This window comes from Mustelus asterias, chromosome 7 (genome assembly GCF_964213995.1).
Source record: "Mustelus asterias chromosome 7, sMusAst1.hap1.1, whole genome shotgun sequence".
NCBI lineage: Eukaryota > Metazoa > Chordata > Chondrichthyes > Carcharhiniformes > Triakidae > Mustelus > Mustelus asterias.
The window spans coordinates 27,359,091-27,384,522 of record NC_135807.1 but is presented as its reverse complement, the minus strand read 5'-3'; positions in this window follow the sequence as shown (position 1 = coordinate 27,384,522).

Sequence of the window (25,432 nt, the reverse complement as noted above, 5' to 3'; positions counted from 1 at the left end):
ACGGTAGCATAGTGGTTAGCACTGCTGCTTCTCAGTTCCAGGGTTCGATTCCCGGCTCGGGTCACTGTCTGTGTGGAGTTTGCACATTCTCCTCGTGTCTGCGTGGGTTTCCTCCGGGTGCTCCGGTTTCCTCCCACAGTCCAAAGATGTGCGGGTTAGGTTGATTGGCCATGCTAAAATTGCCCCTTAGTGTCCTGAGATGTGTAGGTTAGAGGAATTAGCGGGTAAAATATGTAGGGATATGGGGGTAGGGCCTGGGTGGGATTGTGGTCGGTGCAGACTCGATGGGCCGAATGGCCTCTTCCTGCACTGTATGGTTTCTATGATTTCTATGTTTTGCTGTTTGGCTCCAAAACATATTATTGCTAAAAAGGTTGACTTCTGCAGTTCTTTCAAGGTGTTAAGCACAGCTGAACATGCTGCTGACTTTAAGTTGTACAAAGGTGCTAACCTTTGTCACAAAGAGCTGCTTTTCTGCAACAAAGGAATCTGTAACCATTTTTTGATTTGTTTTTATTAGTTAATATTTTTTAAACCTTGGAAATGGAGTCTGCTGTGATCCCATTGAATGACAGAGCAGGCTCGAGGGGATGAACAGCCTACTCCTGTTCCTATTTCTTGTGATCTTAAAGACTATCTAGGTCACGTTCACCAATTGCCTCATCCTCGCTGGATCTTAAAACCTCAAATTTTTAAACTTTATCTCATGTTACCCCTCCAACCTCGAGGACCTTGACAAAAGTTGGGTTCGATAAAAAGTAACCTCAAACTCCCGATGCCCAGTGTACTTTTTGCAACCAGCACGTCAAGTTGCAGATTCAACAGCCTTGAAATAATAGCCATTAGCCAACAAATAATTACACATTTTTGTGAAACTCCTTTGTTTATTATTTTAGCTTGCTGTTTGACTGGTCAATACCTTGATTAAACAGTGGACAAAGAAATTGAACACAAAGGTGTTAAGTTTTCATACATGTATCTCTAGATTGTAACTTCCCGGTCCACATGAATTTTGACAAGTGAAATGTGCAGAGGGTCACTTTACTCCATTAGGCAGTGATCCCATTTGGCCCCTTTCCAGTGATGATTGGCACTTGACCAATCTGTAAGTATTAGTTGTTGCTCCTTTGTCAACTGACAAACAATGTTTTTCAAAATAGAGAATGGAACCTGTCTACTTAAGCAAATGGAAACTGTATCAGCAAAGTGACACACACTGTACAAAAATCAACTGAGAGAGCATCTGAGGGGCACCCACTCCCTTTCCATGAGTAACTGTGCGCAAAACCAACTGATACGTAAATTACTTTATTAATAGTGCACAATGAGTACATAGCATTGACCATAACCATTGAGGCGGGAGAGATAACCATGACTCTGACTATGCACCTACGCCTGTAGACCATTAGAAACCAAAGGCTAATGAATGGTCAGCTCTGCTAAAACAAAAACTGTTCCAGGGAATATATGCCATGATTGCACTTCTGGATCTGGAAATTGAACTGTGCTGTGTCGGTTTTACCGAGTAAAATGGTGATCTGCCAATCTGATATAGTGGATAGAGTGCTGAGGCACAACCCACACTGGGTGGCATGGTGGCACAATGGTTAGCACTGCTGCCTCAGATAGGAAAGTGGAATTGAGGTCTAAGATCATAGAATCCCCAGAGTGCAGAAGGAGACCATTCAGCCCATTGTGTCTGCATCAACAACAATCTCACTCAGGCCCTATCCCCATAACCCCACATATTTACCCCACTAATCCCTCTAACCTACACATCCCAGACACTAAAGGGCAATTTAGCTTGACCAATCAATCTAACCCGCACATCTTTGGACTGTGGGAGGAAACTGGAGCACCTGGAGGAAACCCACGCAGAAATGTGGAGAATGTGCAAACTCCACACAGACAGTGACCCAAGCCAGGAATCGAACCCAGGCCCCTGGAGTGGCATGCTGGCACAATGGTTAGCACTGCTGCCTCACAGCTCCAGGGACCTGCGTTTGATTCTCAGCTTGGATCACTGTCGGTGTGGAGTTTGCATGTTCTCCCTGTATCTGCATGGATTTCCTCCGGGTGCTCCGGTTTCCTCCCACAGTCCAAAGATGTGCAGGTTAGGTGAATTGGCCATGCTAAATTCTCCCTCAGTGTACCCAAAAAGGCGCCGGAGTGTGGCGACTAGGGGATTTTCACAGAAACTTCATTGCAGTGTGAATGTAAGCCTATTTATGACATTAATAAATAAACTTTAATTTTGTGAGGCAGCAGTGCTAACTACTGTGCCACTGTGCCGCCCCAGCACTGTGGACCGAGAACAGAGCCAACATTGAAACCTTAGCTCTGTTCTCTCTCCACAGATGCTGTCAGACATGCTGAGATTTTCCAGCATTTTCTGTTCTTGTTTCAGATTCCAGCTTCCGCAGTAATTTACTTTTATTCTCCTGTTCCTATTTCTTATGTTTATTATGATGTAGGAGGAGTAGGAGTGGGAATGCTTACTCCCCCCTTCTGATTGCCTCCCACCCCACCAGACCCAACTGATCAGTTTCCCGGCCGATTCCATTCATTCTCCTTCTGCAACTGACGAACTGCAACAAGCTCGGGTCGCTCACCACCATTAAACAATTGAAGTTTGCGGACCAATTTGTCATGATACTGCCATCAGGCTCATTAGAAACAAGAATTTGGAAGAACTTCCTTTCTCTGTAATTTCCATGGGGAGATTAGTGCCTCTGTTAAATTAATAGATGAAGCAATCTTATACAAATTGATGAAATGCTATTGTGCTAATATTTGTGCAACATCTCAAGCCTCGTGTTAATTTGATGAATGGAGTTGGTAATCGGTTACTCATATGCACTGCTGGACCCCGTAGCTTCTTACTTATTGATTATGAGCACAATGAAGACCAAGAAGAGTGAGTGGATCAAATCAGTGACCTCGGTTAGCTCAGTTGGTTCGAGCGTGGTGCTAATAACACCAAGGCTATGGGTCCGATCCCTGTACTGGCCAAATGTAATTACCTGTGTTCATACAATCCAGTTATGATTGTATGGAGATGCTGGCGTTGGACTAGGCACAGTAAGAAGTCCCACAACAACCGGTTAAAGTCCAACAGGTTTATTTGGTAGCATGAGCTTTCGGAGCGCTGCGGCTTCATCAGGTGAGTGAAGAGTTGGATTAACAAACAGGCATACATAGACACAGACTCAATTGCAAGATAATGGTTAGGATGCGAGTCTTCACCGGTAATCAAATCTTCACAGGTACAGACAATGCGAGTGGAGATAGGGTTAAAGAGGTATGAATTGTCTCAAGCCAGGACAGTTAGTGCGATTTTGCAAGCCCAGCAAGTCGTGGGAGTTACAGATAGTGTGACATGAACCCAAGATCCCGGTTGAGGCCGTCCTCATGTGTGCGGAACTTGGCTATCAGTTTCTGCTCAGCAATTCTGCGTTGTCGTGTGTCGTGAAGGCCGCCTTGGAGAACGCTTACCCAAAGATCGGAGGTTGAATGCCCTTGACTGCTGAAGTATTCCTTGACAGGAAGGGAACACTCCTGCCTGGTGATTGTCGAGTGGTGTCCATTCATCCGTTGTCGTAGCGTCTGCATGGTCTCGCCAATGTACCATGCCTCGGGACATCCTTTCCTGCAGCATATCAGGTAAACAACGTTGGCCGAGTCGCAAGAGTATGTCCCGTGTACCTGGTGGATGGTGTTCTCACGTGAGATGATGGCATCCGTATCGATGATCCGGCAGGTCTTGCAAAGGTTGCTGTGGTAGAGTTGTGTGGTGTCGTGGTTGCTGTTCTCCTGAAGGCTGGGTAGTTTGCTGTGGACAATGGTCTGTTTGAGGTTGCAAGGTTGTTTGAAGGCAGGTAGTGGGGGTGTGGGGATGGCCTTGGCGAGATGTTCGGTCTTCATCGATGACATGTTGAAGGCTCCAAAGAAGATGTCATAGCTTCTCTGTTCCGGGGAAGTGCTGGACGGTGGTGGGTACTCTGTTGGCCGTGTCCAGTGTTGGTCTTCTGAGGAGATCAGTGTGGGTTTTCACTGTGGCGCGTTGGAACTATCAATCGATGAGTCAAGCAACATATTCTGTTCTTACAAGGGCACCTTTCAGCGTTTGTAGGTGTCTGTTACGTTCCTCCTCATCTGAGCAGTTCCTGTGTATACGGAGGGCTTGTCCATAGGGGATGGCTTCTTTAACGTGTTTAGGGTGGAGACTGGAGAAGTGGAGCATTGTGAGGTTATCCGTGGGCTTGCAGTAAAGTGAAGTGCTGAGGTGACCATTCTTGATGGAGATACATGTGTCCAAGAATGCAACCTATTCCGGAGAGTAGCCCATGGTGAGTCTGATGGTGGGATGGAACTTGTTGATGTCATCATATCGTTGTTTCAGTGATTGTTCACCAAAGGAAGAAAATGTCATCAATGTATCTAGTGTATAGCGTCGGTTGAAGGTCCATAACAGACAGCTACAGACGCTGAAAGACCCCCTCGGAAGAACAGGATATGTTGCTCGACTCATTGATCAACAGTTCCAACGCGCTACAGTGAAAAACCACACTGAACTCCTCAGAAGATAAACACGGGACACAGCCAACAGTCCCTCCGCCGTCCAGTACTTCCCCGGAGCGGAGAAGCTATGACATCTTCTTTGGAGCCTTCAACATGTCATCGATGAAGACGAACATCTCGCCAAGGCCATCCCCACACCCCCACTACTGGGGGCACGCGTAGCATAGTGGGGCAGCATGGTAGCAAAGTGGTTAGCGCTGCTGCTTCACAGCGCCTGGGACCTGGGTTCGATTCCTGCTTGGGTCACTGTCTGTGTGGAGTTTGCACGCTCTCCCCGTGCCTGCGTGGGTTTCCTCTGGGTGCTTTGTTTCCTCCACAGTCTGAAAGACGTGCTGGTTAGGTGCATTGACCCGAACAGGCGCCGGAGTGTGGCGACTCGGGGAATTTCAAAGTAACTTCATTGCAGTGTTAATGTAAGCCTTACTTGCGACTGATAAATAAACTTTTACTTTACTTGCCTTCAAACAACCACACAACCTCAAACAGACCATTGTCCGCAGCAAACTACCCAGCCTTCAGGAGAACAGTGACCACGACACCACACAACCCTGCCACAACAACCTCTGCAAGACGTGCCGGATCATTGACACGGATACATCATCTCACGTGAGAACACCATCCACCAGGTACACGGTACCTACTCATGCAACTCGGCTATCGTTGTCTACCTGATACGCTGCAGGAAAGGATATCCTGAGGCATGGTACATCGGCGAGACCATGTAGACGCTACATGGATGAATGGACACCGCTCGACAATCACCAGGCAGGAGTGTTCCCTTCCTGTCGGGGAACACTTCAGCAGTCAAGGGCATTCTGATCTTTGGGTTAGCGTTCTCCAAGGCGGCCTTAAAGACATACGACAACGCAAAATCGCTGAGCAGAAACTGATAGCCAAGTTCCACACACATGAGGAGGGCCGCAACCTTAATCTTGGGTTCGTGTCACACTACCTGTAACCCCCACGACATGCCTGGGCTTGCAAAATCTCACTGACTGCCCTGGCTTGAGACAATTCACATCTCTTTAACCTGTGCTTAACCCTCTCTCCACTCATATTGTCGGTACCTGTAAAGACTTGATTACCTGTTCAGACTCACATTCCAACTATTATCTTGCAATTGAGTCTGCGTCTATATATGCCCTGTTTGTGAACCCAACTCTTCACTCACCTGATGAAGGGGCAGCGCTCCGAAAGCTCATGCTACCAAATAACTTGGTGTTGTGAGACTACTTACTGGATCCTGTTATGTTCAGTGTTGATCCCTTTATCATGTTGATCGCTGGCTGAATGGATAAGCAGTGTGACCAGTGCGGCCTGTAATCTCAAAGAAAAGAGGCAACGGTCAGCTCAGATGGTTAGAGCATGGTGTTAATAATGCTAAGCTGTTGGTTCAATCCCCATACTGGCAAGATACCTGTGTTAATATAATCTTGGCTGCTGTTAGACAGTTGGCTGGATTGCTCAGATGGTGAGAGCATGGTGCTAATAAAGCCAAGGACAATGGTTTGATACCAGTACTGGTCAAATGCAATTACCTGCACTTATACAATCCTGGCTCCTGGTATGGTCAGTGCCAATGCTGCAGTGCTGACTAATGACTTGCCTCAGAAAACAGCAGCAGTAGCAGGATTTCCAGAAAGATATCTTAGATCTGGTTTCCAGCTGCTCTCCCCGGTCTTCAGTGCAGTGGAAATGGAATTTCGGCCGAATTTCGGCCTCTGATATTCGGGTAAGCGTTCTCCAAGGCAGCCTTCGCGACACACGACAGCGCAGAGTCGCTGAGCAGAAACTGATAGCCAAGTTCCGCACACACGAGGACGGCCTCAACCGGGATATTGGGTTCATGTCACACTATTTGTAACCCCCACAGTTGCGTGGACCTGCAGAGTCTCACTGGCTGTCTTGTCTGGAGACAATACATATCTTTTTAGCCTGTCTTGATGCTCTCTCCACTCACATTGTTTTGTTTCTTAAAGACTTGATTAGTTGTAAGTATTCGCATTCCAACCATTATTCATGTAAATTGAGTCTGTGTCTTTATATGCTCTGTTTGTGAACAGAATTCCCACTCACCTGAAGAAGGGGCTTAGAGCTCCAAAAGCTTGTGTGGCTTTTGCTACCAAATAAACCTGTTGGACTTTAACCTGGTGTTGTTAAACTTCTTACTGTGTTGTTACTTACACCATTGCTCTCTCAAAAGGCTTCCAGTATAATGGCAGCTTAAGTTTGGTCAATACCTCCGCTGTAGTAGTGCGTGTAGAGCAGCTGGGCGCTTGACACTGGTGTACAATATGAAGGAGGCACTATCTGGTCAACATGTATCATTGTTGCATGTAGAAATTGTGAATGTAATTATCACAAGTCTCCTTTTGCATTCACTGCCCCTTGCCCCTGGTATGAAGTTCATCATGCTGTCCTGCCAGGGCAGCCCCATCCTCGGCATTCTTCCCATCGGATGAAGAGCGATGATGTCCTCCTGGTTCAAGGCCTGCCTCGTCAGCAATGCTAGTTCATGCAGAGCACAGCAGACCATAATGACCTCGCTGGTGTGTGCTGCAGAGCTCCACAGGAATGGTCAAGGCACCAGAATCTTGCCTTGAGTAGGTCAAAGGGCTGTTTGATGGTCACTTGGATCCACTCATGCACACATTGTACCTGTTCTTAGCTGCATTGTGAGGATTCTTCACAGGCATGAGTTGCAGTATCTTCAGTGGGTCACCCTTATCCCTGAGGATCCATCACTGAAGACACGAAAAGCAGTTCAGGCCAAAGCATTGTACGTTTTTCGGCAGGAGTTAGATGGAGCTCTGAAGGGGCTGAAGGGATCAAAGGTTATGGGGGAAATGCATTTGCAGCATGGTGGCACAGTGGTTAGCATTGCTGCCTCACAGCGCCATAAACCTGGGTTTGATTCCCGGCTTGGGTCACCGTCTGTGCGGAGTCTGCACATTCTCCCCATGTCTGCGTGGGTTTCCTCCGGGTGCTCTGGTTTCCCCCCACAGTCCAAAAAATGTGCTGATTATGTGCATTGGCCAGACTAAAAATTCTCCCTCTGTGTACCCAACCAGACCACCGGAGTGTGGCGACTGGGGGATTTTCACAGTAACTTCATTGCAGTGTTAAGGTAAACCTACTTGTGACTAATAAATAAAAATAAATATATGGGAACAGGTTACTGAGTTGAATGATCAACCATAATCATAATGAATGACTGGGCAGGCTAAAAGGCCCACTCCTATTTCCTATGTTTCTATTCTGCCTTTTCTGACCACACCACCATTGGTAACAGGGAGAAGTTGAGAGGTGAGTGTGCAAACAGTCATCATTGACCATCTGTAACTATGGAAGGGACGTTCTTGTCCTTGAAATCCAAAAGCAGATTTATGCTTCTTGGCTACTGATATGCTTTGTTCAGCTTTGCATATGACCATTTCTTACTGCTGAAGATTAATATCTAATCTATACTTACTACTTCCCTTAGAAAAACAAAATGTTCTTACGCAAATTAGGTGTTCATTCATTCTGATTAAAATATGTTCTCCAAGATAGATGTACCATCGAGGGTAATTAAATGAGTTGTCAAAGATTGGCAAAATTTAGAAAGGATTGATTGAACCATCACGTCTCAATTCTTTAGGGATATAACAATGTGCATTAAAATCAATGTGTAGAGGAGAGAGGGGCAGGGAAACGTTCATACTCCACAGGAACAGATTTTATTTTGAAGATGCAATATCTGCCCTGCAGAAGGACTCATTCTGAATCCTACCCATCAGCATGAGGTCTGACCTATTTTGAGGTCCCTATTTAAATACTGCCGGCTATAGGAATATGTGTTCACATTCAAGTTTTGCAAGTTCCTCTCCAAACCACATTCCATCTTGACTTGGAACTATATCACCATTTTTACACTGTCACTGGGTCAAGATACTCAAAATCCTTCCCTCCCTGTATCACATCCATAGAATCCATAAACTCCCTACAGTGTCAGGATGTGGAGATGCCGGCGTTGGACTGGGGTAAGCACAGTAAGAAGTCTCACAATACCAGGTTAAAGTAAAACAGGTTTATTTGGTAGCACGAGCTTTTGGAGCGCTGCGCCTTCATCAGGTGAGTGGGAGTTGGGTTCACAAGCAGGGCATATATTGACACAAACTCAATTACAAGATAATGGATGGAATGCAAGTCTTAATAGGTAATCAAGTCTTTACAGATACATACAATGTGAGTGGAGAGAAGGTTAAGCACAGGTTAAAGAGGTGTGTATTGTCTCCAGCTCGGATACTTAGTGAGATTTTGCAAGCCGAGGCAAGTCGTGGGGGTTACAGATAATGTGACATGAACCCAAGATCCCGGTTGAGGCTGTCCTCATGTGTGCAGAGCTTGGCTATTAGTTTCTGCTCGGCAATTTTGCGCTGTCGTGTGTCTTGAAGGCCGCCTTGGAGAATGCTTACCTGAAGATCAGAGGCTGAATGCCCGTGACTGCTGAAATGTTCCCCGACTGGAAGGGAACACTCCTGCCTGGTGATTATTGAGCAGTGTCCCTTCATCCATTGTCGTAGCGTCTGCATGGTTTCCCCAATGTACCATGCCTTGGGACATCCTTTCCTGCAGCATATCAGGTAGACAATGTTGGCCGAGTCGCAAGAGTATGTACCGTGTACCTGGTGGATGGTGTTCTCACGTGAGATGATGGCATCTGTGTCAATGATCTGGCATGTCTTGCAGAGGTTGCTGTGGCAGGGTTGTGCGGTGTCGTGGTCACTGTTCTCCTGAAGGCTGGGTAGTTTGCTGCGGACAATGGTCTGTTTGAGGTTGTGCGATTGTTTGAAGGCAAGAAGTGGGGGTGTGGGGATGACCTTGGCGAGATGTTCGTCTTCATCGATGACATGTTGAAATCTTTGGAGAAGATGTTGTAGCTTCTCTGCTCCGGGGAAGTACTGGACGACAGAGGGTACTCTGTCCACCGTGTCCCGTGTTTGTCTTCTGAGGAGATCGGTGCGGTTTTTCGCTTTGGCACGCCGGAACTGTCGATCGATGAGTCGAGCGCCATATCCTGTTCTTACGAGGATTTCTTTCAGCATCTGGAGGTGTCTGTTGCGATCCTCCTCATCTGAGCAGATCCTGTGTATACGGAGGGCTTGTCCGTAGGGGATGGCTTCTTTAACGTGTTTAGGGTGGAAGCTGGAGAAGTGGAGCATCGTGAGGTTATCCGTGGGCTTGCAGTATAGTGAAGTGCTGAGGTGCTTGATGGAGATGCGTGTGTCCAAGAATGCAACCGATTCTGGAGAGTAGTCTTGGTGTGTCTAATGGTGGGATTGAACTTGTTGATGTCATCATGTATTTGTTTCAGTGATTGTTCGCAGTGAGTCCAAAGGAATGTCTCGGTTAAAGGTCCTGTGCGGTGAAGATGTCTTGTTCGAAGCTGTGCATGAAGATGTTGGCATATTGAGGTGCGAAGTTGGTCCCCATGGCTGTTTCGTGTGTCTGGATGAAGAACTGGTTGTTGAAGGTGAAGATGTTGTGGTCCAGGATGAAGCGGATAAGTTGTAGAATTGCATTTGGAGATTGGCAGTTGTTGGCGTTGAGTACTGAGGCCGTTGCAGCAATGCTGGTGTAGAGTGCCAAGACATCCATTGTGACGCGGAGTGTTCCTGGTTCAACTGCTCCATGGGTGCTGAGTTTCTGTAAGTCGCGACAGAGGCTGGGGGTTCTTTGTATGATGGGTTTCAGGATGCCCGTGACATAGCCGGAGAGGTTTTCACACAGGGCCCCATTGCCTGATATGATGGGAAGGCCGGGTGTGTTGGCCTTGTGTATCTTCAGGAGGCAGTAGAGATCTCCAATGTGGGGAGTACATGGGACGAGAGCACGGAGGGTGCTCTGCCGGTCCGGATCAAGGTTTTGATCAATTCTATTGAGTTGACGGGTGTGTTCTTTTGTCGGATCTGCGGGTCACCGTCTGTAGTGTTCCTCGTTGTTCAGTTGTCGGTACTCTTCTTTGCACTAATCCATTCTGTTCAGTATGACAGTGGCCCCTCCTTTGTCTGCTGGTTTGATGACAATGTTGCTGTTGGTCTTGAGAGCGCAGATGGCATTGCGTTGTGCTTGGGTGACGTTCGGGGCTGTCTTGTGAGTGTAGCTGATGAATCTGGCATTGATGCACCTCCTGATGGCTTGGGCATACATGTCAAGTCAAGGGCAGTGGCCTTCTGGAGGAGTCCAATTTGACTCTTTCCTGTTCGGTTGCTGCACCGCGGATCTCCCTGTTGGCTATTCCGGTTCATTGGCTGCGTCATTGGGTTCGCTGTTGGCCTCTTGGGGTTTGTGGAAGAACTTCCGGAGCCTCATTTGCCTGATGAATTCCTCTGTGTCTGCTGTGAGACTGGTACCACCAGGTACACGGTACATGGTACATACTCTTGTGACTCGGCTAACGTTGTCTACCTGATACGCTGCAGGAAAGGATGTCCTGAGGCATGCTACATTGCTGAGACCATGCAGATGCTACGACAACGGGTGAAGGAACACCGCTCAACTGTCAAGGGAACACTTCAGCAGTCAAGTGCATTCAGCCTCCGATCTTCGGGCAAACGTTCACCAAGGCATTATCTGTAACCCCCACGACTTGCCTGGGCTTGCAAAATCACACTAACTGTCCTGGCTTGAGACAATTCACACCTCTTTAACCCCTGATTAAACCTCTCTCCACTTGCATTGTCTGTACCTGTAAAGATTTGATTACCTGTTAAGACTCGCATTCTATCCATTATCTTGTCATTGAGTTTGTGCCTATATGTGCTCTGTTTGTGAACCCAACCCCCACTCACCTGATGAAGGAGCAGCGCTCCAAAAGCTCGTGCTACCAAATAAACCTGTTGGACTTTAACCTGGTGTTGTGAGACTACTTACATTGTCAGGATAAATGGGTTTTTTTTCTGGATGGCAAGGAGTAACCAGTGGGGTGCCACAGAGTTCAGTCCTTGGCCCCAGCTATTTATAATCTATGTTAATGACTTGGATACAAGGATAGAAGACTCTATAGCCAAATTTGCAGATGACATAAAAATAGGCGGGACAATAAGTTGCAATGAGGAAATAAGAACCTTACAAATGGATATAGATAGGTGAGGAGAGTGGGCCAAAATGTGGTAGGTGGAATTTAACTTGGATAAGTGTGAGGTCATGCATTTTGGTCGCAAAAATGGGAAGGCAACTTGTTATCTAACTGGGGAGAGACTTTGGGGTGCTGCGGTGCAGAGGGATCTGGGTCCCCTTGTTCATGAGTCACAGAAAATTAGCATGCAGGTACAGCAGATAATAAAGAAAGTGAATGGAATGTTGGCATTTATAGTTAAAGGAATAGAATATAAACGTAAGGCAGTATTGTTGCAACTATACAAGGCATTGGTGAGGCCGCACCTGGAGTATTGTGCACGTTTGGGTCCCTGTATTTGAAGTAAGATGTAATGGCATTGGAGGCAGTTCAGAGGAGGTTCACTAGATTGATTCCAGAGATGAGGGGTTTGTCGTATGAAGAGAGGTTGAACAGTTTAGGCCTCTACTCTCTGGAATTTAGAAGAATGAGGGGAGATCAAATTGAGGTATTTAAGATGATAAAAGGTATGGATAAAGTAGGCATGGAGGGGATGCTTCAGCTGGTGGGGCATTCTAGGATGAGAGATTACAGTCTTAGGATAAGGGGTAGCAAATTTAAAACAGAGTTGAGGAGAAACTACTTCTCCCAAAGGGTTGTGAATCTGTGGAATTCGCTACCCCAAAGTGCGGTGAATGCTGGGAATACAGTGAGTAAATTTAAGGAGCAGTTAGACAGATTTTTAATTGGTAATGAGTTGAAAGGTTATGGGGAGAAGGCAGGAAAATGCAGATGAAGAGAATATCAGCCATGATTGAATGATGGAGTGGACTCAATGGGCTGAATGGCCTAATTCTGCTCCTATATCTCATGAACTTAGGAATTTAGAAGGGTGCCATTTATCCCATTGAGTCTGCAACTTGGCTTCTTATCCAGGCCCCCACCTCCCACCTTTTCCCCATAACCCTACACATTTACCAGGGCCAATCCACCTAACCTGCACATCCTTGGACTGAAAGAGGAAACCGGAGCACTCGGAGGCATGCAGACATGGGCGAACATACAAACTCCACATAGACAGTCACACAAGGCCAGAATTGAACCCAGTTCCCTGAAGCTGTGAGGGAGCAGTGCTAACCACTATGCCACTGTGCTGCCCACATGGACTGCAGCGGTTCAAGAAGGAGATTCACCGCCACTTTCTCCAAAGCAGTTAGGGATAGGCAACAAATGCTTGCCCATCCGATGATACCTCCATCCTCTGAAAGCATTTGAAAGAAACATTGCCCAAGAACCTGCTTGTTTGTGGGACTGGCACACAATGAGTTAAAGCAGCTTTCATAAGATAAAAGCAAATTACTGCAGATGCTGGAACCTGAAACCGAAAGAGAAAACGCTGGAAAATCTCAGCAGGTCTGACAGCATCTGGAAGGAGAGAAAAGAGTTGACATTTCGAGTCCAGACAACCCTTTGTCAAAGCTTTGACAAAGGGTCGTCTGGACTCGAAATATCAGCTCTTTTTTCCCCTTACAAATGCTGCCAGACCTGCTGAGATTTTCCAGCATTTTCTCTTTTGGTTAAAGGAACTTTCAGTTCTGCAGTAGGGGGATGCTTTGTGAAACAAGACTAGTTGAAGGAAAGCCATTTATTCAACCATGTCTTGAGCATCTTGACAAACTGTTGGTCGGTCGCTGTTTATGGTACTGATATGATTGAAGAGCTTAAGTGGACCATATAACCACAGTAACAGAATCATTTGGCGAGATTGAGGACATCAGTGTATCTTTTTTCATGCAGCACATGATTAGGATTTAGAATGCACTGCCTTAAAGCGTGATAGAGGTAGATGCAATAGTAGCATTCAACAGGAAAATGCATAAGGGACCTGAAGGGAAAAAAAATGCAATGCTATAGTGAAAGAGCTGGGGAGCGGGGCTCCCTGAATTGCTTTTGCAGAAATCTGGTATGGACGTGATGGGCTGAATGGTCTCCTTCTAGGCTTTAACCATTCTGTGATTCCATTCTATGATGAACAAGCAGAATATGTCTTTGTTTATTGATCTTTTCTTGATTAATGAACACAGTTTACACAAACAGTCATGTTCTCTCTGCTAATTATAAATTAATAATGTATTGATTCATTTTCTAAAATTGTCAAAAGTTTCCTGTTTTGTTATCCAGAACATGAGCTAACCACTTCAATTGAAAAATTCAGCAAATTAGTCAATAGAATGCCAAAAGCAGTGAAAAGACTTGTCAGTGGGACACTTATCACAGTAAAGTATGAGACTCCATTTTATAATGCACATTGCTGAGGAACGTGTCTAAGATTTGGGCAGCACGGTGGTACAGTGGTTAGCGTTGCTGCCTCACTGCGCCAGGGACCCGGGTTCAATTCCGACCTTCGGTAACTGTTTGGAGTTTGCACTTTCTCCCTGTGTCTGTGTGGGTTTTCTTCGAGTGCTCTGGTTTCCTCCCACAGTCCAAAGATGTGCGGGTTAGATTGATTGGCCATGGTAAGTTGGTGAGCAGGATAAATGCGTGGGGTAGGGCCTGGGTGGGATTGTTGCTGGTGCAGGCTCGATGGGCAGAACAGCCTGCTTCTGCACTCTAGGGACCCTATGCTATGATTGCTCAATTTGTCTGTGCAACTAGTGAGAATTTTTACATATTCTTTACATATTTGTACCATAAGCAGTGACTGATCAACAGTTTGTCAAGATGCTTAAGACATGGATGAATAAATGGCCTTCCTTCAACTAACTGGCAACTACAGAAAATTTCTGTACAGTGGAGAAAGTGCCTACAATTTCCCAAGTAGCACTGTCCTTATCCCAGGCCTTTACATTATTGGACTAACGAAAAAAGCTCATACACTGATATCTTTTTATACAGAGTTAATGCTCAAAGGAGTATTGGTTCCGTTTCAATACTCACAACAATACACAATGCTGATTAATCAGCAGTACAAACTGCTACATATGCACCATTCATGGAAACGCCGTGCTCTGGTTGCCAAGGCAGGCTTATTATTTTAAAGCTGAGTTGTACTATCAATTGTCATTCTAAAGATTTTCTAACTTGCACCTATTAAAGTGGTTTCAAGGAATAAAGGAATGCAAACATAAATAAAGGAATGCAAACAACACCATGTTACAGTCCAACAGTGGGCCGAAGGGCCTGTTCTGTGCTGTACTGTTCTATAAGGCCGGGCCCAAGTGAGATGAAATCGATCCATGCATTTGACATTTTTCAAATTGAGCAGTGGGGAAGGGTGAAGATAATGGAATAATTGTAGAGTTGCAGATGTGGGAGGAGCCATGGTGAAGGAGAGGGTGCAAGAGGAGGAGACACAGGGTTTGTGCGGGATGGGGGTCAAGAAAGGAGCTTGTAGGAGTGGGATGGCAGAAGATAGAGATTGGTGTGATAATACATTTAAAAATGAGGTTGGGGAAGAGTTTGAAGTTTATTTATTATTAGTGTCACAGGTAGGCTTACATTAACACTGCAATGAAGTTACAGTGAAAATCCCCGAGACGCCACACTCCGCCACCTGTTCGGGTACACTGAGGGAGAATTTAGCATGGCCAATGCAACTAACCAGCACGTCTTTTGGACTGTGGGTGGAAACCGGAGCTCACGGAGGAAACCTATGCAGACACAGGAAGAATGTGCAGACTCCGCACAGACACTGACCCAAGCAGGGAATTGAACCCGGGTCCCTGGCGTTGTGAGTCAGCAGTACTAATCACTGAGCCACCAAACCAATTATTGGTGAAGACTAATGCACTGTGGGCACCTAAGCAGATAGGCAACAATGTCTGATTGAGAGAGGACTGTATGAGTAGCGAATTAGATTCACATACAAATTCGGTGCTTGGGGGAAAGTGGTGTGGCATACATTGGAATTATTCTGTGTTAAATGCGTACTTAAATTAAGTTAACTAAACAACAACAGTAACAATGGCAGGACATGTATTATGTCACATCGATTGCACAGAACATTGCGTAACGGCACCCTCTGCAGTAAGCTGCCGGCTTTCGAGAAAGTTTAGGCACTGCCCCCTGCCCCTGCTGGCGGGAAACAGATCTTGCTTCATTTTTTCCTCAGAGTGTGGTAAGATTGGATTTGTAACTCGCCCAAAAAAATGGCAAGATTCTCTTCTGCTTTCACGCTCATTCGGCACTTAGAATTTTTTTTGGTAGGATCATCCCCAAGGAATGTCTGAGAATGACAAAAAGGTTAGCCCATGGAAAGAAATTTGAGTATGGGAGGAAGAGGTTAGAAATGTAAAACAGGTAGCAAGACTTTCCATAGGTATTTAAAAAGGAAAATAGTAAGTGAAGTGAGTGTTGGTCCTCTGGAGAGTGACAATGGGCAGTTAATAATAGATGAGAAGGAAATGGCAGATGAAATGAATCAATGTTTTATTTCTGGAACCCCACAGGGGTCTGTGTTGGGACCTTAATGTTTTACAATTTATATCAATGACTTAGATGAGAAGGGGTGAAAGCATGATAATCTAATTTGCAGGTGACACAAAGATAGGTCGGAAAGTATGTTGTGAAGTGGACATAAGGAGGTTGCAGATGGATATGGATAGATTGTGTGGGTGGACAGAAATCTGGCAGATGGAGTGTAATGTGGGAAGATGTGAAGTTGTTCACTTTGGCAAGATGAATAAAAAAGCTGAATAATACATAGCCAGAGAATGGCTGCAGCATTCGAGATGCGGTGGGATCCAGATGTTCCAGTGCTTGAGTCATGAAAAGTTAGTATGCAGGGACAGCAATAATTAAGAAAGTGAATGGAACACTCTCCTGAATTATGAGAGGAATTGACCATAAAAGTAAAGATATTATGCTTCAGTTATACAGGGCATTAGTGAGATGAAGGAGTAATTCTTTTAGCCCGCGGCACTGCTAAAGCTGGGAGACTCAAGCGGAGGCTGTTTAATGGACTTCTCACTGGGCGCCACAGCCTCCACGAGCCTCCGAATGCTGGACTTCCGGTGCCGTCAGCTCCACACCAGAAATCGGCATGGAGCTGTGTAATTTATTTAAATTTGAATTTACATGTAATTAGCGGGCCCGAGACTCAAGTCTCCAGGCCTGCTGGAGTTCCCCCATCCGCCAGGGATGTTTCACTCCAGCGGGGTTTACAATGGCTCACCACTTGTGGGGAGCTGGCAGCCCGATCCTGCTGGAGTGAAGGGAAGCCATTGAGGGCCCCCAGAAGGTCAAGGGTAAGGGTAAGTGCCCCCAGGGCAATGCCAGCTTGGCCTGGCCCCCTGGCTTTGCCAAAGGGGCAAAGTGGCAATGCCCAAGGGGGCACTTTGGCACTGCCCACCGAGCATTGGGCAGTGCCAAGGGGGCAGGGCCAGAGGGGAAGGGGACTAATGGGGTGGGGCATATAGGGGGCGGGGACTCTGGGGACAATCAGTGCGGGTGGGAGGTTCCGTTGCCACTCTGCACTTGGTGGTGACAGAGGGAGGAAGGCCAGTGATATGGGCTGGCTATCGCAGTGAGGGGAAGGGTCGGCCTGCCGGGTGGGGGGGGGGGGCGGGGGTCGGGACTGTGGTGGTTGGGGGCGGGGGGGGGGGGGGAGATCGGGACTACTGAGGGTTGGGGTCGAGGCTGGCCCGGACATGTCTGGGAGGCCAGAAATCCCGGGGTGGGGGGATTGCACAGCCAGCATTGCAGGGTCGCAGGGCTGTCCAGCGAGCTGGCCAGTGATCGGGTGGCTGGCAGTGAGGGGCAAATGCGCATGCGCCAATCTTGGCCCTGACAGATTGGCACATGCGCAGTGGCCCGCTCAGCGCTATGCTGCTGGCCTCTCCAGTAAGAATAGGCTCCACTTTTTAATGAGATTCATGCTTGGGCACTCTGTGATGCTCAGGTGTGGAAATTCATTTTGAAAATCCCACTAAAGAAACCAACTGGATTTACTCCAGTTTTAACATGAATTTGACACTTAGAATTTTTTTGGGAGAATCCAACCCTATATCTTTAATACCGTGTGCAGCTTTGGTCTCTGTATTTAAGGGTTCAAAGTAGTTTCACTGGGTTGATGTCCAGAATGAACAAGTTGTCTCAGAAGGAAATGTCTCTTTCCATTGGAGTTTAGAAGACTGAGGGGTTACTTGACTGAATTATATAAGATTCTGAATGGTATTGACAAGGGATGCGTAGGTTCGAGGGATTAGTGGGTAAATATGTAGGGATATGGGGGTAAGGCCTGGGTGGGATTGTGGTCGGTGCAGACTCAAAGGCCTGAATGGCCTCTTTCTGTGCTGTAGGGTTTCTAAGATTTCTAAGGTGGACATGGAATGGATGTTTCCACTTTTGGCTGAGTCCAGAATTAGGAGATACTGATTTTAAATTAGAAGTTGCTCTTTTAGGACAGAGATGAGGTGAAATTTGTCCTCTCGGGGAGTTGTGCATCTTTGGAACTGTCTGCCTCAGAATGTGGTGAAGGAGTGCAGGGTGATTGAATGTTTGTAAGGCAGACAGATTGAAGTTAAACAAGGGAATGAATGGTTATTGGGGGTTTATGGAAATGTGGAATTCAGAACTCAAACAGGTCAGCTGTGATCTTAATGAATTGCGGAGCAGACTTCAGGTGCTGAATGGCCTACTTTTGTGCTTAATTCATATTTTTTGTTTGTTCGTATGGATATCTTTTTTAAGGAAGAACATTATAGCAGGAAATTCAAAAAGAACAGTAGACCATGGCGTGCATCTAACCTTATCACCTCTTTCCAACTTTTTATCACTATTATTTTTTCATTCATGGGACGTGGGCGTCGCTGGTGGCCAGCATTTATTATCCATCCCTAGTCACTCTTTGATGCGCGTTATCATACACGAGGCTTGATGCTCAGGAAATAAAGGCTTTTATTTGCTGTAACAAAGTGACTACCAATTATGTACACGATCCCAGACTGAGGGGTCCCAGCCAGAGCAGGGACCTTTATACCTCTCCCAGGAGGCGGAGCCCGACTGGGATGTGCCACAATACTACAATACAAAGGTGTAACAACCCCACCCTAACCCCAACGGCAACAAGTAGAACAACCCATCCCTAACCCATTTGTAGTACTGGCCAGACCCTGGCTCAGTACTATCCAGTGGGAACCAACGATGGTTCACCACATTCACCCCTCCTTTGAAAACAAAGGCCGGCGGGGTACGAAAACAGAATTATTTGCCATCAGTCTATAAGTTCAGACGGTCAGGGGGACCGCACCGTCGTTGTGACCTCCTCAATACCGGCGGTGACACCGGAGTAGGCACTTGCGGTGGCGTTCTCCCCAAGGCGATGTCCAGCTGTTCCTCCACAGACTCACGGGCCGGTTGACCCTGAGGTGACGGTAATCCATGGAGTCCTGACACGCCCTGAAGTGGCGATCATCCTCTGGATTCAGGCAAGCTGTACACGGGAGTAAAAGGGTTAAGCAATGGTCCCGATGCTGCCCGCGCCGTGTCCGGGGGGCAAACAAGAGTTATGGGGTTTGTAACAGGGGGTAGGGGAGCGAGAGGGGTTGCTACGTCCCCTGCTGGCGCCAGGTCTCGGATCGAGACCGTGTCCTCTTGCCCATGAGGGTATGCCACATAGGCATACTGAGGGTTGGCGTGGAGGAGATGGACCTGTTCGACCAACGGGTCGGACTTGAGGGCCCTTACATGTCGCCACAGGAGAACAGGTCCTGAGTACGTCAACCAAGACGGTAATGAGGTCCCCGAGGAAGACTTCCAAGGGAATGAAAACATCCTCTCATGGGGAGTAGCGTTGGTTGCCGTACACAGGAGTGAGCGAATAGAATGGAGCGCATCAGGGAGCACCTCTTGCCAACGGGAGACTGGAAGGCTTTTTGACTTCAACACCAGTAAGACAGCCTTCCAGACTGTAGCATTCTCACGTTCCACCTGTCTGTTACCCCTAGGGTTGTAGCTCGTGGTCCTACTAGAGGCAATCCCGTATGAGAGCAGGTATTGCCTCAAGTCATCGCTCATGAATGACGAGCCCCTGTCGCTGTGAATGTAGCCGGGGTACCCGAACAGGGTAAAAAGATCACGGAATGCCTTGATAACCATGGCAGCGGATGTATCAGAGCAGGGACCAACAAACGGGAATCGAGAGTACTTGTCAATGATGTTGAGGAAGTACACATTCCGATCTGTTGAGGGAAGGGGGCCCTTAAAATCGACACTCAGTCTCTTGAAGGGACGAGTGGCCTTGACTTGTTGTGCCCGGTCAGGTCGGTAAAAGTGTGGTTTGCATTCCGCGCATACCCGACAGCTTCGTGTTATGGACCTGACATCCTCCACCGAGTAGGGCAGATTGCGGGCTTTTATAAAGTGGTAGAGCCGAGTGACCCCAGGATGGCATAGGTCATTATGGAGAGCCTGCAAACGGTCCTCCTGTATACTGGCGCGTGTTCCACGCGTGAGGGCATCCAAGGGCTCATTGAGTTTCCCTGGACGATACATGATGTCATAGTTATAGGTGGAGAGTTCAATTCTCCACCGCAAGATCTTGTCGTTCTTGATCTTGCCCCTCTGCGTGTTATTAAACATGAATGCCACGGACCACTGGTCCGTGATCAGGGTGAACCGTTTTCCCGCCAAGTAATGGCGCCAGTGCCTGACGGCCTCCACAATGGCCTGGGCCTCCTTTTCCACCGCTGAATGCTGAATTTCGGGGCCTTGGAAGGTGCGGGAAAAAAATGCGACGGGCCTGCCCGTCTGGTTAAGTGTGGCGGCCAGGGCGAAATCAGATGCATCGCTCTCCACCTGAAAGGGGATGGACTCATCAACAGCGTGCATCGTAGCTTTCGCGATGTCTGCTTTCAATTTATCAAAGGCCAATCGGGCCTCAGGCGTTTGGGGAAAAGTAGTAGACTTAACGAGCGGACGGGCTTTGTCCGCGTAATTGGGAACCCACTGCGCATAATAAGAGAAGAAGCCTAAGCATCTTCTCAGTGCTTTTGCACTAGCAGGTAAGGGAAGTTCAGAAAGGGGGCGCATACGGTCTGGATCAGGGCCAATGACCCCGTTTTCCACCACGTATCCTAGGATGGCTAAATGGCGCGTACGAAACACACACTTCTCCCTGTTGTAGGTCAGGTTCAGGCGAGATGCAGTGCGTAGGAAATTCAGGAGATTCGTGTCGTGGTCCTGCTGGTCATGGCCGCAGATGGTGACATTATCCAGGTACGGGAAGGTAGCCCGCAGCCCGTTCTGGTCCACCATTCGGTCCATAGCATGCTGGAAGACCGAGACCCCATTGGTGACACCAAAGGGAACACTGAGAAAGTGATACAAGCGACCATTTGCCTCAAAAGTCGTGTATTGTCGGTCCTCTGGGCGAATGGGGAGTTGGTGGGAGGCAGACTTGAGGTCTATGGTGGAGAACACCCGATACTGTGCAATCTGATTGACCATGTCAGATATGCGCGGGAGGGGATACGCATCCAGCTGCGTGTTTCGATTAATGGTCTGACTATAGTCAATGACCATCCGGGGTTTGTTCCCGCTCTTGACCACCACGACCTGCGCTCTCCACGGACTAGCGCAGGGTTGTATGATCCTTTTTTTGAGGAGCCGCTGAACCTCAGATCGAATGAAGATCCGATCCTCAGCGCTGTAACGCCTACTCTTAGTCGCAATGGGCTTGCAGCCTGGCACAAGATTCTGGAACAGGGAGGGTGTGGTGATCTTCAGCATTGAGAGGCTACAGGCGGGGCGCGTTGGGCAATTTGGAGGCTGCTGTTCTCTCACTGAAAGTGAAGGGAGTGGCCCACCGTACTCTAGGGTTACACTCCTCAAGTGGAACATGAAGTTAAGTCCGAGAAGTATTGGCGCGCAAAGGTGCGGCAACACTAGGAGCTTGAAACGCTCGTAAACTGTGCCTTGCACCGTTAAAGTTACCACGCAACTCCCTAGCATGGTGACAGACCGGGACCTCGATGCCATAGAAATTGTCTGTTTGACAGGTTGAGTCCGGAGTCCACACCGCTTCACAGCGTCTGGGTGGATAAAGCTCTCAGTGCTCCCGCTGTCAAACAGACAATAAATCAAGTGGTCATTTACCTGGATGTTCATCATAGATTTGTCAAGTCTATGAGGCTTGGCCTGGTCCAGGATGATCAATGCCACCGTTGATTCATGAGCGCCACTGCAGGCAGCTGAAATTGACAAGGAGGACCCCTGCTGGTCGTTCGCGGTCGGTGCCGACCAACATGGCCGCTCCCATAGGTCGCACGTGGGTGATGGCGCCAAACTCAGCGACCCCTGGTGGTCACACATCTCCGACTCCGTCGACCGTAATGGCATCGTCCTGGCCTCGCACGTGGACGAAACCCTCGACGATTTCGACGACGAAGAACCGGGCTCTGAGGAATCGCAGGCCGCACTGCTGTTCCGAGATTTAGATCGGCACACTTTCGAATAGAACATAGAACATAGAACATAGAACATTACAGCGCAGAACAGGCCCTTCGGCCCACGATGTTGCACCGACCAGTTAAAAAAAAACTGTGACCCTCCAACCTAAACCAATTTCTTTTCGTCCATGAACCTATCTACGGATCTCTTAAACGCCCCCAAACTAGGCGCATTTACTACTGATGCTGGCAGGGCATTCCAATCCCTCACCACCCTCTGGGTAAAGAACCTACCCCTGACATCGGTTCTATAACTACCCCCCCTCAATTTAAAGCCATGCCCCCTCGTGCTGGATTTCTCCATCAGAGGAAAAAGGCTATCACTATCCACCCTATCTAAACCTCTAATCATCTTATATGTTTCAATAAGATCCCCTCTTAGCCGCCGCCTTTCCAGCGAAAACAATCCCAAATCCCTCAGCCTCTCCTCATAGGATCTCCCCTCCATACCAGGCAACATCCTGGTAAACCTCCTCTGCACCCTCTCCAAAGCCTCCACATCCTTCCTGTAATGTGGGGACCAGAACTGCACACAGTACTCCAAGTGCGGCCGCACCAGAGTTGTGTACAGTTGCAACATAACGCTACGACTCCTAAATTCAATCCCCCTACCAATAAACGCCAAGACACCATATGCCTTCTTAACAACCTTATCTACTTGATTCCCAACTTTCAGGGATCTATGCACACATACACCTAGATCCCTCTGCTCCTCCACACTATTCAAAGTCCTCCCGTTAGCCCTATACTCAACACATCTGTTATTCCTACCAAAGTGAATTACCTCACACTTCTCCGCATTAAACTCCATCCGCCACCTCTCGGCCCAACTTTGCAACCTGTCTAAGTCTTCCTGCAAACTACGACACCCTTCCTCACAATTCCAGTCAATATTAGTCAAGTTAAAATCCCCCATAACAATTGCCCTATTACTTTCACTCCTAAGCAGGATTGACTCCGCAATCCTTTCCTCAACCTCTCTAGAACTTTTAGGAGGTCTATAAAAGACTCCCAACAGGGTGACCTCTCCTCTCCTATTTCTAATCTCCGCCCATACTACCTCAACAGATAAGTCCTCATCAAACCTCCTCTCTGACACTGTGATACAATCTCTGACCAATAATGCTACCCCTCCCCCTCTTCTACCTCCTTCCCTACTTCGACTAAAACATTTGAACCCCGGGACCTGCAGCATCCATTCCTGCCCCTGCTCTATCCATGTCTCTGAAATAGCCACAACATCGAAGTCCCAGGTACTGATCCACGCTGCAAGTTCACCCACTTTATTGCGAATACTCCTGGCATTGAAGTATACACATTTCAAACCCTGCTCCACCCCACCTCTGCAATGCCGTGCATTGCAGTCCCCATCCATGCATCCCTCACTTTCAGCCCCACTACTCAGGATCCCTCCCCCCCCCCGAATCAGTTTAAACCTCCCTGCATGGCCTTAGCAAATTTACCCCCCAGGATATTGGTCCCCTTCTGATTAAGGTGTAGACCATCCTTCTCATAGAGGTCACACCTTCCCCAGTACGAGCCCCAATTGCTTAAGTACCTGAACCCCTCCCTCCTGCACCATCCCCTCAGCCATGAATTCAAACCTTCCCTCTCCCTATTCCTCTCTAAACTATCCCGTGGTACAGGCAAGAGTCCAGAGATAACCACTCTGTCAGTCTTGGCCTTTAGTTTCCACCCCAACTCCATAAATCCCTGCCTAATATCCCCTTCCCCTATCCTCCCTATGTCGTGTGTCCCCACATGTACAATAACTTGTGGTTTATCTCCCTCCCCCCTAAGAGTCCTGAATACCCTGTCAGACACATCCCGGACCCCAGCCCCTGGTAGGCAACACACCAACCCTGAGTCCCTACCTTTAGTTCCGACCCTCCTATCTGTCCCCTTAATTGTGGAGTCCCCAATCACAAGGCCCAGTCTTTTACAGCCCCTAACCACCTGAGCTTTCTCACTCGGCTCACCCCCAGAGATCTGCTCTCTATGCTCAGTTGATTCCTCCTCAACTGTAGCCTCCAGCACCGAAAACCTATTATGGAGGGGAACCGCCCCAGGGGATTGTCTTCCCGATTGCTTCTTACCCCTCCTCCTGGCATTGACCCAAGCCTCATTTCTAGGAGTTACTATTTCTCTATAACTCCTATCAACTTCCACCTCCGCCTCCCGAATTATGCGGAGTTCCTCTACCTCCCCCTCCAGCTCCTTTACACGCTCCTCCAGAAGCTGCAATCTAATGCACTTCTTACAACTAAAATCTCCTGAAACACTACTGGATTTCCTCACCACATACATCCCACAGGAGATGCAGCATACTGCCTGAACTGCCATCCCTGAAGCCATTACCAGCAAGAAAAAAAGAAAACAAAAAACTTCCCCACACTTATAATTAGGTTAGAGGAGGATGGAAGGGTGGGATCCTCTACCAGTGTAGAGGATCGGGTATCTCCTCTGCACCAATTTATAGGGCTAGGGGCCCGAGAGAAAAAAAAACTACTATTGAGGGGGAACCACCCAGGTAACTGACTTTTAAAGTTAAAATAAAAACCCTTCCCAGACTCCTTTGCTGCCCACTTCTAGTTTTCACTTTAAACTTGAAAAACTGCTGTTAAAGTAAAGGCCAAAAAAATACACACACTAGCTGACTAATTAAATAAATAAACAATTCAATTAATCCAATTAATCTCTTACCAGCACTGCTGCTTTTCAATCACCCCTCTCAGCTTGCTCCAGTGGATCAATGAGGGGGAACCACCCAGGTAACTGACTTTTAAAGTTAAAATAAAAACCCTTCCCAGACTCCTTTGCTGCCCACTTCTAGTTTTCACTTTAAACTTGAAAAACTGCTGTTAAAGTAAAGGCCAAAAAAATACACACACTAGCTGACTAATTAAATAAATAAACAATTCAATTAATCCAATTAATCTCTTACCAGCACTGCTGCTTTTCAATCACCCCTCTCAGCTTGCTCCAGTGGATCAATGAATAGTGCCCCTTCTTACCGCAGGCGGAGCACAACACAGCTTTAGCGGGACACCGTTGCCGAGTATGCTTCGCTCCCCCACAGAAGTAACACCGCGGGCCGCCCGGAGCTGCTGCCGTCGTCTGGCCCGAGTGTGAGCACGCCATTACGCAGCATTTCGAACCCGAGGGACGAGGAGGGATTGGCGACTGCTCCTGCCACGTTGTCTCCACGTGGTCTTCAGGATACAATACTAGGCTTTTGGAGGCCGTCTCCAGCATTTCCGCTATCTCTATTGCCTGGGTAAGGTCAAGGTTACCTTTCTCCAGT